This window comes from Schistocerca nitens, chromosome 1, assembly GCF_023898315.1.
Source record: "Schistocerca nitens isolate TAMUIC-IGC-003100 chromosome 1, iqSchNite1.1, whole genome shotgun sequence".
In the NCBI taxonomy this organism is placed as follows: domain Eukaryota; kingdom Metazoa; phylum Arthropoda; class Insecta; order Orthoptera; family Acrididae; genus Schistocerca; species Schistocerca nitens.
Window position 1 is genome coordinate 1185863397 of NC_064614.1, and position 9992 is coordinate 1185873388.

Below are 9992 nucleotides of genomic sequence, written 5' to 3' on the forward strand. Positions count from 1 at the left end.
AAGACGCACCTGGGGAAGGAGACAGTGTCACGATAACACTGGACGGTGAGTGCACAGTGATCACAGATTAGGAGGTCAGTAAAGCCATGCAACATTACGCCTCGCCATACAATAATATCTGGGCCATCAAAACGATCATTGTTCGACATTCCTGGACGTACCATAATATGGAAAGAGGCAGGAATATTGTTCAGTGTGATCGTCTTTGTGGTTAGGTGTTATTCTGTGGGGAGGTATAATGTTTCATCGGCGTGCAGGCATCAGAATCCTTAAACACGCCATTTACGTGTTTTTAGGGGTGAATTCGAGCCTGACTGCATTCTAATGAATGATAATGTGCGCCGCATCGAGCAGCGCAGGTGGAGGAGTCTTGGAACTAGAGTGTATTCGACGAATGAACTGTCCTGCCTGTACCGTCGACTTACTTTCGGTCGAGCACATGCGAGATACGTTGAGTGGACGCACTGCAGAACGTACGCATGCACCAACGACCGTAGAACAGTGCGCAGATGGAGGAAACGAATACCGTATCATATGAACACTTAACTTTGTGACCAGCAGGGGAGCGTGTTGTAGAACATACATTGTTGTCCGTGGTGTTCACGCTGTAACACCCCAATAAACCCGAAAAGCCTAATAAGAATGTCATGATAATTTACAGTAGGGTACAGTGTTATCCTGACAGGTACGACAACTTTGGCAATAACATAACACCTCAAAGTTTTGATGAACACCAGTTTCAATAATTACTGAGTATGTCATGATATAAAGGCAGAAAGAAAGAAAGGTTATTTTTAATTAGCTATCAAACATATCCGTAATAACTGCAACTCAGTACAACGAAAGTTAAGTCCAAAGTAATACGTCGGTCTGTGGGGCGGCTGGTTGGAAAATTTACTGTTGTATAAATGTTTGAATGTTGAAGCACTTCCCGGCCGACGCACCATATGTGGGGCGGCGGTTAGAAAATTTACTGTTGTATAAATGTTTGAATGTTGAAACACTTTCCGGTCGATGCACCATATGTGGGGCGGCGGGTGGAAATTAATTGTTATATAAAATGTTTGGTTTGTACTGTAGAAAAGATGCATTCCTTGCCGTTTTAACCATATGTGGGGCGGCGGGTGGAATTAAATGTTATTATTTAAATGTTCCTATCATTTATGCTGTTGTTTTGCCGTTCTCAACACTGGCTCTCTAAATACAATTTTGGCAACCAGAAAGTGATTAGCAAAACGTGAAGCCTGTAGTTAGAATTCCTAGTCCCCACTTCATCTGAGAAACACACTTATAGCTGCAGCTTATAGCTCTGAGAAAATAGGAGATTGTCTGGGATTCATAATCAAAAACGATTTTCTAAAAATAGTTCAGTATATTCTGAAAGTCACAGATAAAAAAAAATAATCCACACAATCTAACTAACAGAGCAGTTCAGAGTCTAATGCACTGATGCAACTATAACTGTCCAAATTAAATGTTTAAGTGAATGCTCGCCATAATTTGATGATAATGTTCATCAAACGCTACGCTAAATAATGGTAGAATGTCTGTCCCGCGACGGCACGTGAAAATACGACATACGCAAACTGAAGATGGACAATTAAAATCATCCCAGAATTAACACTTCACTCGAAAATGATTTCATGGTTACGCGTATCCCGAGTAACTTAATACGGCATCCGAGGCTGTTTGTAGCAATGATACCGACGCGACGCGATTCCCGACACAGATGGTGTGCTATTCAGCGTCTGGAGAGAACTGGGGCCTTGCTTCCTCGCGCAGCGTTCATATATATAAAGCCGCGGTGCAGACGGCTAAGGGAACGCCTGATCAAATCGGCTCTCCCGACTAACCGCTGGGCTAGTAATGCACCACTTTAAGTTATTGAATAAATCATAGCTTCTTTTGCTGATGGCCGATGAAGCTCTCAATTTAAATGTGCATTCAGCACACAGGTAAGTAATCATAATAAAAGTTTGACGTGGCTAAGTTATATATTTTGGGCGAGAGAATTAATTTAATTACACTGCACGCAGTAGACGAGCTCTGAACTTGCCCTTTGGAGATACGCTATCGCTATAGTTTTATAGTTATTCAAATGAAACTTCTCACATCTTTATGGTTGTAGCTTATCTCCACTCTACTTAAATTTAAACATCCTAGCCTTATTTATTAGCCTACTTAATCTATCTTGCTTCCTTAATTTTTAAGACAAAAACCAGAAAATTATGAATTTCAACTAAAATCTTAATTTGTGAGATCCAGAACACTGTTTCTATTAAATTATTATGAAAAAGGAATCTAAATATAAATTTTTAAGTCTCTAGCTCTTTTCTCTTGCTCCAATGATTTTTACAGAAAAACGTCCAAATTTCGAAAATGGTTAAAGTTATCGAACTGATATTCAACACATATTAATTTAGTAATACTCCTGACATGCTAGAACCGTTTCAGGTTATTTGCTTGATTTTTAAAGTATTGCGCAATATTTATGACGTCAGATCTAGTTACAGCGGACTGGCTGGCACACAATGGAAAGAATGATGTGAATTTATTACGACGTGAGTAGGCTGCTTCCCTACAGGTCAGCGATAACATTTATTGTGGAAGAGAGTTGTAAACGCGGCGAAAAGGAAATTCAATGCGTCTACAATGCTCGATCATGGAAATGTTAGTCGCTTGCTGCTTGCTGTCAAGTCGTGAGAGAGCACCGTTTGTTATAGTACCACAAACAGAACGCTACGAGATTGTTTCTATTCAAAAAAAGTACTATTGTGTGATAAAGACGCGCGGACTTTGTTCTCATTTACTCTGACTTGAGAACTTGAACAGTTACAAAGAAGAATGGACATAGTATCGAAGACACCTGATTAGCCTTGAGTAGGAAACATTAATACGACCACACGAACATAATACAAATATGCCGATTGGAAAAGTTGTCGCAATTGTCACGATCACCGAACTGAAAAGAATCATAATTGATCTGATCCATCGGTGTACGCGTGGTGTGATAATTATAAAGTAACTGCTAAGAAAGAACAATAAAAATTGTTCGTCAGTAATGGAAATCTCACGTGTTGGCTCCATCATTAATTGAACTGTGTGGTAGTTGATGATCAAAATGAATTAACTGTGAACATTTTAATTGAAAGAGTGACTTGATGAACACTGAGCATTGAAAGGAGTGTTTTGCCGAAATGATATTACGACGCACGAAAGCCAGATAGCATTATAGATTGTCTCTGGATTTGCGTCGTGCCGTCTGCGTATGCCGTCTGCGTCTGCCTAGCAACGTTACAACAGCTACTGACACTGAATCGCAAATGAATTTTTCCTCGCTTCAGTGGTGTGAAACGACGCCAGTGATGAATGACTCACTCAATACTGCAATAACTATCTAACTGGGCATAGCAAACCATCATAAAACCAGAAGACAATTAAAATCAGCAGTTCGCTGTGCGGACTTAAAAACGGACTTTCATACATTACGCGAGGAACAATTTTCTTTAGAGATTTTCAGGTCCTGTTCCACGTTATCCGACGGGGACAACCACCACTGCGCGTCGCGTCTCCATTCCACCGACCGAGCTGTAGCAGTAACGGCTCAACATCAACAGTGAGAACAAAAGGGGAGAGGGGACGTCACAACGCAAAGTATTAAGATCCATGTACCGCCTTTTGTAATGTCCAGATCACCATCATGAAGATCGGTTAGTGCAATTATTAGTTACCTTCTGGGCTCTACTGTAGCAATTCTTTCTACGTACGGTACAAGTTTGATCGAGGTATCTTACTTGGCGGAGACACATTATGGGAAAGTATCTTTTGTCCTTAAATTTTGCGCCCAGATGTATATTAACACATAAGAATACTGTCATATCAACTCGCTGCTATATTCAGAAACGATAGGATGTTTAACGAATTTAAATGCAGATATTTTTATACGTGGTACCTTAATATGTACACACATGAGTGTTTTGGTTGTTTTTTTCTCTGTGTGAGACCGTCTTCCAGCAAACTCGTCCAAAATTTAAGACCCGATATTTGCTGTAGGTCCTAATTGCACAATAAATGGACTTGCCCGTCGGTGTAGACTATCCGTTTCGTGTCTACATGTCCATACTTCAACTCATGACATGCAGCGCGGGGGAAGACAAGCATCAATGGCTTGCTCTTGCCACATGTTCTTGGAGGTACGGGGTGACAATTGTCGAACTATATGAAATACAATCCTCATAAATTGTGAACGGATTGCGTTAGGACGTTGAAACTGCGTGGTTGGCCGCGGGGGGTGATAATAATTAGTATGCGCTGTACGGTTTGGTTTAGCGACGAAACACACTTTCATTTGGATGGGCTCGCCAATAAGCAAAACTGGCGCATTTGGGGGAATGAGAATCCTCACTTTGCTATCAAGAAGTCTGTTCATCCTCAACGCGTGACTGTGTGGTATGGAACGTACAGTCACGAAATAATTGGTGTGATATTCCTTGATGGCAAGATGATTAGCGAACGGTACGTGAAGTTTTGGAAGATGATTTCATCCCCATTACCCAGAATGACCGTGATTTCGACAAGTGTTGAATGCTATTGATAAGGGATTTCAGATCGACTCCGTATTTCTGGATTTCCGGAAGGCTGTTGACACTGTACCACACAAGCGGCTCGTAGTGAAATTGCGTGCTTACGGAATATCGGATCAGTTATGTGACTGGATTCGTGATTTCCTGTCAAAGAGGTCACAGTTCGTAGTAATTGATGGAAAGTCATCGAGTAAAACAGAAGCGATTTCTGGCGTTCCCCTAGGTAGTGTTATAGGTCCTTTGCTGTTTCTTATCTATACTAACGATTTTCGAGACAATTTGAGCACTCGCCTTCGGTTGTTTGGAGATGACGCTGTCGTTTATTGACTAATAAAGTCGTCAGAAGATCAAAACAAACTGCAAAATGATTTAGAAAAGATATCTGAATGGTGCGAAAAGTGGCAGTTGACCTTAGATAACGAAAAGTGTGAGGTCATTCACATAAGTGCTAAAAGGAACTTGTTAAACTTCGGTTACACCATAAATCAGTCTAATCTAAAAGCCGTAAATTCAACTAAATACCTAGGTATTAAATTACCAACAACTTAATTTGGAAGGAGCACATAGAAATTGTTGTGGGGAAGGGTAACCAAAGACTGCGTTTTATTGGCAGGACACTTAGAAAATGTAACAGACCTATTAAGGAGACTGCCTACACTACGCTTGTCCGTCCTCTTTTAGAATATTGCTGCGTGGAGTGGGATCCTTACCAGATAGGACTGACGGAGTACATCGAAAAAGTTCAAAGAAGGGCAGCACGTTTTGTATTATCGCGAAATATGGGAGCGAGTGTCACAGAAATGATACAGGATTTGGGCTGGACATCATTAAAAGAAAGGCAGTTCTCGTTGCGACGGAATCTTCTCACGAAATTCTAATCACTAACTTTCTCCTCCGAATGCGAAAATGTTTTGTTGATACCGACCTACATAGGGAGGAACGATCACCACGATAAAATAAGGGAACTCAGAGCTCGCACGGAAAGATTCTTTCCGCGCGCCATACGAGATTGGAATAATAGAGAATTGTGAAGGTGGTTCGATGAACACTCTTCCAGGCACTTAAATGTGATTTGCAGAGTATCCACATAGATGTAGATGTAGATGTAGAAGATGTGGTAAATACAAGACGGAGCTCGACTCCATCGAAGCAGGAGGAGCACTCTGGGGGCCGCATTCTGACTTCGGGGTAGCCAGAGGCTACTAGCATAGGCCTCGATTGGCCGGCATGTTCTCTGGATCTGAATACATGCGACTACTTTTTGTGGGGCTATATTAAAGACAACGTGCACAGCAATAACCCCAAACCCTTGCTGAGCTGAAAACAGCCATGCAGGAGGTCATCGACAGCATCGATGTTCCGACGCTTATGGGGGTCATTCAGAATTTTGCTATTCGTCTGCGTCACATCATGATGGCAGGTATATGCAACATGTCATAACCTAAATCTGAAAATCTGTAGTGATGTTTACATGTTGAATAAAGTGCATGCACGTCGTAATTTGTAATTGGCGTGTTTTTTCATATAGTTGGATAATTGTCACCCTGTACTAATCAACCTACAAACATCCTACTCCTGATAGCTGTAATTATTAGTCTGTCAATGAAGCAAACACTGATGTAATGTTGTTCAGTACACCGTTCTCAGTCACCAATAGATATATATGCACTAATACCCTTTACACCAACTATGCAAAATTAAGAACTATACTTTCGGGGAACCGGACTACTCAAAGCAAGTAAGCCAAGAGGATCATGTGCAATATTAAATTCTAAAGTTAATACACTGAAGAATGAGCCCTCTTTCGTAACTCATATTTATCGGAGATCTCTTACTCATTCTAACTGGAAAAGATACAGATCAGTGCTGTTTTCAAAAAGGATAAAGGAAAAAAGTACTGAGTTGCTGATCTATGTAATTAATGAATCCTACGCAAACCAAGAACTGTAACCATATAACATGCCTGAAGGGAAGGAAATTCGTCTCAAAGAGACATCTCGTACAGAACCTGTGCGGATGAAATTATTCACAAACAGCATCTTGGCAGATAATATATTCAAGTCTTTCTCGATTTACATGTCGCGTCGTATGTGCGTAAACCCTCGGACTTACGGCGAAATCCTACAGCACTTTCATCAGAAACAACTAACTATCGTGCTGCTGTTGCGATGATCTATTATAGCCCATAGACGGTATGTGATTGCGAGTGCCATCACTATGTCCTGCTACAAGAGTCTACTTCATATTTGCACTGGTTGGGCCATCACTGCCAGAGCGCTTTTGTCAGTGTCCTCTCGGCGTGAAGAGGTCTCTTGCGGACACACTACTAAGATTACCGTTCGTTTCCCAGTTCACATGGTCCTTGTACATTCTGATGTCTACTGCTTCTTTAGTAACAGACTCGCAGTATGAAGAATAATCTACTTTCGTCAACCTTTCTCTTTGTTAATTGTGAGACCGTGTTCAGCAACCAGTGATATCTCAGATTCTCGAATTTAGTGTGCTATCCGTGATCTACATAGCGGTTGCTGACGGTACGGATAAACTACCCAGTGTAGTTGTTTCCGCACTCACTGGTAGCCATACAAACCCCAGCGAGCCTAGGACCGAACTTGTGTTTAACAGATCATAGATTTTCCTTTGACATCATTTAGCGTGGCTGAGTAACGTATCGTTCGAGCCAACTCTCGTTTGCTTGAATTCATCAGTGAACATAAGAAAGTTTTAATATGAGATTCTCAGATGATGCTGTGACCCCACTGTTGCTATGAGGATCCATTGTTTCTTGACGTGTGAAAAGTATTTGAATCAATGCTACAACAACATTTATTAATGGATTAATGGAAAATAAAAAATGAGTGTACTTGGACATACACAAAAATAAACAGAATGAACAATTTTTATTCCTCGTAGTGAGGTAACTCATTAACGCTGTGGTGCAGTTGTCCACTGTAATGAACAGCTGATAATGTTTCTGTGGCGTTTTTAACCAGTCGTGAGGCCTCAGAAGCACGCTATCCACTCCAGCAGACACTTCTCACTTGTGTTTAGCTGAAGTGTTTTGTTCGGAATCACCAGACGTGTGAGATTCTTTCTGACTCATCCTCCAAATCTGGTAGTAGCATCAGTCGCGCCCCACGAAAGTCTGCTGGAATCTTGCTGCTCACAATGCCCTGGCTGACAATATTAATAATAACGTGGACTACTTGCTGATGATGTAGTTACCAATAATGAATTATAACATGCTAAAAGTAAACAAATACGTTACGTGTGACATGCCCGAAAAAACAGAAGCTATTTTGATCCTGCAGCCACTATGAATCAAGGCACAGAAGAATTAATGACATTAGCTGCTAGTGGGAATTTATATAAATCAATGACAAAAGTTAAAATTTTTGCCGTACTGGGTTCGAACAACGGTCTCCTGCTTACTAGGCATAAGTTCTGACCACTACACCATCTTTTTATTTTCCTTACTTTTCGTTAATAGGCAGATGTTGAATCATTTTATTTTTTAAAGGAAAAGAAACAAAACTTGACTTCATCCTACGTGGTTTTCACCGATGAAACAAGATAAAATAACTTTCCCAATCAGACCTACAACAATGTTTTATTATTTTTTATTAATTAAACACAAAAAACAAGACGAACAGGGCCACAAAAATGAAATACATTATCAAACAATACAACTACAAGGGACCACGACGAAAATACCAAGAGTACTAGTTAACACATTTTTGTCATGTTTACCAGAAGCAAGGTAACATAAAAGGAACTCCACACTTCATCCAACTCCTTGACGACTAAATACCACGTACAGCATATTCGCTAAAAGCTCACAATACTGCGGCAGCCTTTGCCATGTGCAATGGGCCATAAACATCTATTGGTAAACGGCACAAGGGTCCGGGTAATATCCACTCTCCACCACGTAATATACATGTGTCCGACGAGCTAAATACGGTATTGTTCTTGGTTCTGGGAAAGAAGGTTAAGTCTGGGAGCAGGAGATTCTCACTGGAGATTGCCGCTTCCGTCGTCCTGGCAAGAAAGGCCAATTGTCGGCTGAGCCAAATCCGTCTGCATCCGCAGGCAACCAACCGGTGACATAATGTAAGCATTTATGGTAACGACAGTATCGGTCTGTCTCATCAAGACCAATGCGAAAAATTCTAACGTTGTTGGGAAGAACGTTACGACCGACTTGATACCATGAGGAAATCTATGTAGGCTAGCAATGGACTAAACAACCTTCCAATCTGTCTCTGGCGACAAGGACAACACAGAGGATTCGTGTTTTGGAAACGTCCAGCGACGTAAAGGCATTTCGACAGAGAGATGCGACTGGGAAGAATATCAACCCCATGTAAGTGACATCTAGAAAAAAATTGACGAATATGCCTTTAATTTATTATTTACTCTTCCAACATCTATTGGAGAGGCTAAGCTCGCAGGTCACAGAAAGGTGAGCTGTAAGTGACTCTTGCCTCGCACATCCGGGAGGCCCAAACTTCTCATCAGCCAGGGCCTCTCCATAACCTCACAGCTCACCCGGAAAATAGAGTTTCGTCAGATGAGCTTGCCCAATAATGGTTGTAGCTTTCGAAACGTTATCGCAGGAAGGGCAAATATTTGGGCAACAAAATAGACTTTGCTCAACTCCTAAGTTTCCGAGGTCCGAACCGTATGAATTAAACGACAGGGAGCGCCGCTCGTGTTCAAGGATCGCTCCTTGTATCCTGTCATTGATGCACTTCCAATTTAACGCGGTCTTCTTCATCGGACAGCGATAAGCTATAACGCTCAACCGTATCAAATTCCCGCAAGCAGAGTTACCGTTAACCTGTGCTCCCACCATGCTCACGCAGTGATCAGCTCGGCTGCACGGACTGCCATGGTACGTCGCCCGTCAGACCCAAATTCTCAACTTACCTACACAGTTCTGATGTAGGAACCCTGGCCCATCCCAACGTACTTGCGGCATTTCGCCAATTCCCGACCCATAACTGAGCACTTCACAACTTGCAGAAACTCAGTATGCTATGACTACAATAAAGATGAGTCAATCTAATTAGTCAATTCAGACAAATACCGAAATGTACGAGTTTGTGGGGATTTAAAATGCAAAGATCGCATAGGCTTAGTTGTAGGTAAATGAGGCCTCAGGGTTCCTTCCACTGGGAGGGTAGTGGAGAAGTCGGCCGGAGTGACCGAGCGGTTCTAGGAGCTTCAGTCTGGAAGCGCGCGACCGCTACGTTCGCAGGTTCGAATCCTGCCTCGGGCATGGATGTGTGTGATGTCCTTAGATTAGGTTTAAGTAGTTCTAAGTTCTAGGCGATGATCTCAGATGTTAAGTACCATTGTGCTCAGAGCCATTTGAACCATTTGATAGTGGATAAATCCAGTAAT